The 9,003-nt window shown below is 36.6% G+C and overlaps 1 long non-coding RNA gene across 1 annotated transcript; it reads left to right on the top strand.

The window, feature by feature from the left end:
• The first annotated feature begins 398 nt into the window (after positions 1-398).
• Positions 399-7,635, top strand: LOC128547431 (uncharacterized). Its single transcript, XR_008366537.1, has 4 exons — positions 399-641; positions 1,885-2,043; positions 4,732-4,811; positions 7,576-7,635. It is a non-coding gene; the product is annotated as an uncharacterized LOC128547431 (long non-coding RNA).
• The last annotated feature ends 1,368 nt before the right edge of the window (positions 7,636-9,003 follow it).

The following is a 9,003-nucleotide window of genomic DNA, read 5'->3' as shown; positions in this document are numbered from 1 at the left end:
ATAAATAGTTCTAAATAATATCATAAACTCAGCTTCAAATGTGCGGATCTCTTTCATTAATGACACATATTTGACAAACAAGAACACGGACCTTTGCATTATTATAATAGACAATATGTTTATTTACAATTGTTAGACGTTTACTTAAAATCTATATTGTGTAGGGTATACTTTTCGCGAAAATGTCCCCAGACTTGTTTGTCACTATGCCACATGCAGGAGTACCAATTTTTCAAATCAGAGTAGAAAAAGCACAAGACGCTATTGTGTTTTTTGGTCGAACGTTCTAAATATACTTTGAAGTCTTGGAAAACCAGGGATTAGTCAATAACATGGTAGAGAAAAAAATTGATGTACGTTAGCTTCCAAACGCTTAGTTAAGAAAAGTATTTAAACAAAAGTAAACGGATATGCTAATATCTAATGTCATTATTTGACACGAATTCCACTTTTTCTACTTCTGATTCCTGCAGATTGTGGAACATTGAAGATAGCGGACGGAAGCTTTACAGCAACATCGGGAACAACTTATGGAAAGAATGCCACACTTTCTTGTGACGTTGGATATTTCTTGTCGGGAAATTCTCTGATTACTTGTACAGAATCTGGTTGGGATGGAGGTGTAACTTGCTCACCGATAGGTACACTCCAGTACACGTAAAATAATTGCAGACGGCTTTTCGACAAATAAAGATATTAGATAAGAGATGAAAAGTAGACGTTAACAATTACTGTATTTTACGGTGCCCCTAAAGTGACATGTTACACACATTTTTTCCAATTAGGTAATGTGAGACTTTTTTTTATTTCGTTTTAACTATTTCGTTTAAACGAAATCATTTCGTTTTAAACGAAATAAAAAAAGTCTCACATTACCTAATTGGAAAAAAAGTGTGTAACATGTCACTTTAGGGGCACCGTAGTATTTCTTTCAGATTATTCCAATTACTCCCTTTCATTGGTAAACGATTTTTCAAACACAAAATTCTGCATTCCGATATTAAATGCTTCAATAACTTGTTCTGAAACTGGGAGTTGGGATTAACGTGCAACATGCACATATATTGGTATACATACTGACTTTGAATTTAAGATTCTTTAAAAATTGTTTGTGATATTTATACAACAACGTCCCATTAAACTAATAGAAAGCATAAGCCATGCTGTAAAAATGAATGACATGTTTATCAGGAATGGCTATACGTGTTAATTACGTTTTTAAAATATGATAAGACCATGGACAAAGAAGAACTGTTTCAACAGATATTATATAATTTACGCAGCAACATATTTGTAACGCATTATGTGTAATATACCATTTTATTTTATGCTAACTAATGAAATACTATATCCTATCAGACTGTGAAAGATTTAGCTCCGCCCCCTCATACATTGTATATGAATTTTAAACTTTTCGCTTAAAAGAGGATGAAAATTGTTGTCGTACTTTGTTCTTTATAGTATATTTCTCGATTCAAATTATTTTACTAAATGAGAATTTCATAATGTTATGCAGCAAAAAATAAAATAAAATGGAACTTTATGTTGTGTGCGTCTTTCTAACGGCACAGCATGTCTGAAGTCATGTCAGTTTACGCACGTCTCCGCTGAGATTAAAACTGTTGTCAAATGCACATCTCAACGTAATTGAACATAAAATAAAAAGAAAATTTGTTTGTTTTTCGTGAATATTGATTATATCACACCTCGAAGTTAGAAAATGTTGACATTGCACTCGCGCTATGCGCCCGTGAAAATATTTGAAATTTTCTCACTTCTCAGTGAGATGTATTTCATATTCACTCAAAACAAACAAATATCTTCTATTTATTTTAAGTGTCATTTATCTCGTATGCATTGTTCGTTACTTTCAACTTTTTTTAGATTGCGGAAATCCAACACCACAATATGCAACTGCAAATAGCACGGTGTACACATATGGGTCTGTTATAAAGATAACTTGTAACGCTGGTTTATTCATAACCGGAAGTTCAAGCATATATTGCAGAGCAGACGGTGCCTGGAGTGATAGTCCCACTTGTGGTGAGTATGCTATGACACGAGTGTTTATAGATACAAAGTTTTTAGAATATGGTTATGTGTATTTACATTTCGAAGGGTGAATGCGAAAGAGTTCTAAGTGCATATAAATAAAGAAGCACTTAGACCTTTTTCGCATTCACCCCTCGATTTACACTTTATGAGTTTCTTGTAGAGAAAAATCCCCAAACAAAGACTCAACTTCAACTTGACCATGTTTGACAAATCCCTCACTAATATTCCACTCCTAAACTATTTTGTAAAATTACAAAGAAACTATATTTGAACAATTGGACAGCTGAACAATTTGAAAACTTCTCAATACGCTTTTCAAACTTAAATACCTTTAAAATATATGAATACACAATCAGGAAGGGTATACTCTGAATTAAGAGATCAGTTGAGTTCTTTCCATTTGGTTTGAACCTATATAGTTCTAAACTTTAAAGCTGATGATCATATAGAACTTCTATTTGTCCTTGATGTTGTTCGATCACACATGCGTTTGACATACAAACATAACAAAAACAATGAGCCAGAGAGTATGAAAAATGCATTTAGATTATGGAAAATATAATTGTTTTTAACACAACCAACTATCCCTTTTGGAACGCTTTGCGTCTGAAAAAACATGTGCACTTTTAAGAAAACATGAAATCTGTCTAAAACCCACACATATATAGCTTCTTATCTTTAATGCATTTTAGATTAAGTATCATCATCTCATTTTCCTTTTTAGCTCGACCTTTCGAAGAGAAAGGATAGCTATTGCTCTCGCCCTGGCATCACCCTCGCCGTTGGTTAAAGTTTTCGGTAAAGTCAAATGTCTCTGTTACTATCGAGGCTGTTGACTTAAACCTTAAAGTGGTTGTTTACTATCAAAGTCTACGCCAGGAGTGACAATCCTCATAACTCTGTTTTGAACTTTGAGAGAGTTATATGTCTATTTTAAACTTAGATTCTTTTTGGTTAGTGTTTTTGATAAAGTTTAATACCTCTGTTACTATCAATGTCTTTTGACTTGAGACTTAAAATAGTTATTTACTGTCGAAGTCTACACAAAGAGAGACAATCCCTATAGCTCTGATTATATGTTTGAGTGAGGTAAGCTCCTTTTAATGGCAATGCTCTGGTTCGGAGCCAAGCACTGAGAAAGGTCGCGTGTGCTGTCTTATGGACAGTTTTATCGTGCTACAATGTAATTTTAGGTCATACTTTTATTAGTTTTTTTTAATTAACGATTAGCAACAACATCTTGGTTTTAACACTGTAATTATATGTACACTTTTGTCGAGTGTTAGACATAGTTAGTATACAACAACAAAAGTCTCTTATAATTCTAATGTATTGAATGAATGTGTACTGATTTTTTTAATGTGTTCATTATTTTATGTGCCTGTATTGTTTGTACACGGATGAGACTATATCGTCCGTAAGTATTGAACTGGCACTCATTAATCTTCGCCAATATGTTTGGACGTTTTCGTTACTTTACACAATATTTGAATCCTGAAAATATCTTTATTACTAAAGTAACCTATTGTACAGTTACCCGATGACACGATAGCGTAGGGGTAAGGTGTTTGACTTCTACGCACGTTACCATGGGTTCGAAATCACCTTACATATTTTTTTTAATGTAATGTAATGTTATCGATACGACTTTTATTCTTACACTATTTTATGCATCATATTTCATGAATTTTAATTGTTTTCTCTTGTATTTATTTTCTGGAAACGCTGATGACAAGTAATTAGTCTTTTTATCTAAGATACATTTAAAACAATCTTATTTTATTTTTTTCTACAACGTTTAGATATTATAACTTTCGGTAAATGAACCATAAAAATCACGATAAGTTTGATCAGATGAGTGGTAAGTTTGTATATAAACTTTGGGAAAAAAGAAGGTATGGTAACACGTATGACTCGAACCCACAACCCTGAGATTGGCAGCCAACGCTTTGTCCGCACAGCTATCTGTACGTATAACATCATATCAATTAAGAATTATGTAAGTACTAGTTATATCGCTATTTAGGTTCGGACACCGAAAATTAATTTACGGAAATATATGAAATACATGCTGAGTTTCAGGTCAGAACTGAATGTAGAATTAAGTAATCTAACTGACATCTGTCATCATTTGAATAACAGGAAGACTAAGTATCTGAAATGAACAAATAAACCGAGTTGTTAATCTAGATTGTCCATAATAAAAGATTACGTAAAAGCAGATAATTATATGAACCGCACCATGAGAAAACCAACATAGTGCATTTGCGACCAGCATGGATCCAGACTGTTCGCATTCAAAGCCTATTGCGGAAGCACAGGCTGGTCTGGATTCATGCCGGTCGCAAATGCACTATGTTGGTTTTCTAGTGGTGCGGCTGAAAAATTATCAAATTTTCGCCAAGCAAGTGGGTTTTCTTTAAGGCTAGTCATAAATGGAGTTTAAAGCAAATGACCTCATAGTAAATGGTAAACATTTTTAAAGTGTTAACGCGTGCGTGCGCGTGTGTGCACGTTCGTGTGCGTTTGCGCGCGTGTGTGTGCTTGAACACCATTGCACATTAATTGGTAAATACATCCATTTGACTAGGTAACATTAATGTCGAAATTCTGTGATATTAATATGTTGATGTACATCTTTGACCGGTCCATTAAAAAAGCTTGACATCGTTACAGGTTGTCTTAGCGGCCAACAGATGTACCAAACATCCTGTTATAAAGTCATCACGCAGAAGCAGGCATGGAATCAGGCAAAGGTTGGAACATGCTTTGCATTTTATATCTTCAGGAAGGAAAATCAAATATATACGTTTTTTTTTCTTCTTGAAGGATATTTATTTTGTACTCCGGTTTGCTTTTATTCTAAATTCATATCATATATTTTCTTTCTTAGACATGACACTTAAATTTGCTTAGAAATCACATCTATTCTAACTCGTAGAAAAGACTGAGTCAGTCTCTGTATTATCTATACGAAATATATTATGCTTGTGCTTAAGCTGATTTGAAAATAAGTTTTAAAATACTAACGGAACGATACACAATGTCAGCATGCTGCTCTAAGACAGTAGAGTCTGTGTTGCTATGGTGCACAATACAATTCCTGATTAGAGTGTTTTCAAAACACAATAACGCATTTCACAACGCTTAATGATATCTTTATAAAACTCGCACATTTACTTTAAAGTAGAATAAAAGAGGCTATCTGCATTAATAGCAGTTGACATGATTTGCATGATTGTATATATACAAAGTATGGTGGCTGATTTCTGCCATTTCGTGTTGGCGTATTGGTGGGACGAAAACACGAAAACTCGACAAAAACCTAATTTGTCGAGTTTTCGTGTTGTCGTGTCGGCGGGGCGAAAACACGAAAACACGACGAATTTTACGCGAAAACTCGACGTGCAAAAGGCGCCGACACGATAGATTTATCTGTCGAGTTTTCGTGTTGGCGGGTATAAATATGTCGTGTCGGTGCCCTTTATTTGTCCTGTTTTCGTGTCGGCGGGGCGAAAACACGACAACACAAAAACTCGACAAACCATGTGTTTGTCGTGTTTTCGCCCCGCCGACACGACAACACGAAAAAACAAATTACATTATTTGTCGAGTTTTCGTGTTGTCGTGTCGGCGGGGCGAAAACACGAAAACACGACGAATTTTACGCGAAAACTCGACGTGCAAAAGGCGCCGACACGATAGATTTATCTGTCGAGTTTTCGTGTTGGCGGGTATAAATATGTCGTGTCGGTGCCCTTTATTTGTCCTGTTTTCGTGTCGGCGGGGCGAAAACACGACAACACAAAAACTCGACAAATCATGTGTTTGTCGTGTTTTCGCCCCGCCGACACGACAACACGAAAAAACAAATTACATTATTTGTCGAGTTTTCGTGTTGTCGTGTTTTCGCCCCACCGACACGAAAACACGAAAACTCGACAAATAAGGTATTTGTCGAGTTTTCGTGTTGTCGTATTTCCGCCCCACCGACACGAAAACACGACAAATTCTTTTCAGACATCTCTTATAAAATGTAGAGTAATACGAAGTGTATGTATAACTGACATAGTTCCAGAAATATTTCATTGGGGTGCAGGGAGCGGCAACAGTTAAAGAATGAAGGCGGCATCGGCGAGCCGAGTGGGGTTAGGTACGGAAAGGGGTAACCCCTCATGTTAGGTGGGTCAGGACGTTTCTGCCTTTAAATGTTTGAAGTATATGTATAAAATGGTGGCCTCTGCTGCATTTTTGAGCCAAAATTTTGAGGTATGAGGGTTGGGTATTTCGTGTGAATAAGTTAATCTTCAGTGAGGCCCACGCATATACGTAATTATTTTTCTATTTGTACAGGCTCGGGTCCTGGGCCAGGGCCGATGGCCGTGCCCCCGCCCCCCCCCCAACCCCCAAAGTGACCTGTACTCTTCATAGTTGCACCCAACCTAACTATTTTGGCAAAGGAATAATATTTTTTCACAATTTAGACCCAAAAATGCAACAGAGGCCATCATTGCATTCCTATATTTCAAAAATGTCCGTGATGTTACCCTCTGACCCCTAAATAGGAGGGCATGACCCCCTAACGTATCTCAAAAATTGGAAAAAGTGCAGCAGGGACCACCATTTCATACCTATATTTCAAAAATGACAAGGCAAAGACCCTGTGACTCCACTGTCAGGAGGGGGTTAACCCGTACCTCAAATTTTGCAGCAGAGGCCACCATTTTATATATATATTTCAAACATTTAAAGGCAGACACGTCCTGGCCCACCTAACATGAGGGGTTACCTAACCCCACTCGGCTTGCCGATGCCGCCTTCAGTCTTTTACTGTTGCCTCTCCCCGCACCCTAATAAAATATTCTGGAACCGGGTCAGTAATACATACACTTCGTATTCTTGAAACGATAACTAACATCTGACATTTTATTGTACTGTTTTATAATCTCAAATCTCCTAATGCAGCTTTAGTAAATATAAATAAATTTTGAACTGGCAGTTTGTTCGAATAGAAAGAAAATTGCTTCTAAAACCCTTTGCCACTGGCTTCAAAAATAACTCTACATTTTATAAGAGATGTCTGAAAAGAATTTGTCGTGTTTTCGTGTTGTCGTGTCGGCGGGCGAAAACACGAAAACTCGACAAATAATGCATTTGTCGTGTTTTCGTGTCGGCGGGGCGAAAACACGACAAGTACCTAATTTGTCGAGTTTTCGTGTTGTCGTATCGGCGGGGCGAAAACATGAAAACACAAAAACTCGACAATAAGGGCGCCGACACGACATATTTGTACCAGCCAACACGAAAACTCGACAGATAAATCTGTCGTGTCGGCGCCCTTTAAACGTCGAGTTTTCGCGTAACATTTGTCGTGTTTTCGCCCCGCCGACACGACAACACGAAAACACGACAAATTAGGTTTTTGTCGAGTTTTCGTGTTTTCGTGTTTTCGCCCCGCCAACACGAAAACACGAAATGGCAGAAATCAGCCACCATAACAAAGCGGCTTCTCCTTTGTAGACAGATTGTGAAGCTATAGGTGGACATCTGGTGGATGTGAACTCGGATGGGGAGCAACAGTTTGTTTAACACTCATGGAAGCAAACGCTGGTAAGTTTTAAGTTAAAACTTCATAAAGAATCAGGTCGCGAAGAAGAATTGGTTGTAAACACTTCATGGATAATATTATCACACATTTCTACAGTATGTAGATTGGTTAGTACAAAACCGTTTTGAAATAGGTGTCTTACTTCTTCAGTGAAATCCACATAAGCCGGTATCTAAAAGCATGAAGCTTAACCTCAGTAGTTACAAGAGCTATTTTCACGTAACTGTGGACGATATTTTCTTTTGTTTTGGGTTCAACGCCGTTTTTCAACAGTATTTCAGTCATGCAACGTCGGGCAGTTAACCTAACCAGTGTTCCTGGATTACCAGTACAAACCTGTTCTCTGCAAGTAACTGCCAACTTCCCCACATAAATCAGAGGTGGAGGACTAATGATTTCTGACACAATGTCGTTTATCAAATAGTCACGCAGAACTCACGACCCCGCGATCCGTAGACCAACGCTCTACCTACTGAGCTAAGCGGGTGGGTTGTGGACAATATGGTGGCATATCTGTTTTATCAAGTGCCGCCATACTCGATTTACTTGTAATATGACATTTTAGTATTTTTACATCTTTGTTGGATATATGAAAGATCTACGTGTATTTTGATACTGGCTATACATATCACATATTCATATTTATTTTATAATACGTAGAAAATGAGATAGCCAGGTGGAAAAGAGGTATATTGGTAACTGATAGTGGTAACGATTTTTTTCCGATGGATTATCTAGATCTATTTACATTTTATTGATATTTTATTTTTATATTGGGTAGAGGTGATTTCAGATGTTTTCCTATTTCCTGAGTCTTGCTCGTGACGGATCGAAGCGAATGAATGTGTACTAGGATTACTGTTTATTTATTTTGATTTTCATGTTCACGTTCATGCAATAGAGAAACTGATGATGTTTAGGTCACTCTTTTTTACGTTTATTTTCAGATTCGTGTTTATATGTAGTTTGGCTCATAGCTTATTATTTACATGTACTTATATTTTCAGATTCGTGTAGTGTAGTGGATGAAGGTGTATTCGAATGTCTGTTATAGTTTACTTTTATTTACATAATGATCTAAGCAAATGAATGGGTATTTTGGATAGCTTTTTATATACCTTTATTTTCAAACTCGTGTTTATACTTGAGAGCTGCGATTAGTGTGTTTTCTAACAACTCTTTACTTACTTAGATTTCCAAGCTCAGGTTCGCACCGAATGGAAGCGATTGAATGTGTATTTTGGATGTTCCTTTTTCTTACACGTTGTATTTTCAAACTAGCGTTTATACGAATAAGAATGCATTCTAATAGTCGTTTATTTACTTTTATTGCCAGATTC

The sequence above is a fragment of the Mercenaria mercenaria genome, chromosome 12 (genome assembly GCF_021730395.1).
Source record: "Mercenaria mercenaria strain notata chromosome 12, MADL_Memer_1, whole genome shotgun sequence".
In the NCBI taxonomy this organism is placed as follows: Eukaryota; Metazoa; Mollusca; class Bivalvia; order Venerida; family Veneridae; genus Mercenaria; species Mercenaria mercenaria.
This window is presented reverse-complemented; position numbering and strand designations above follow the sequence as displayed.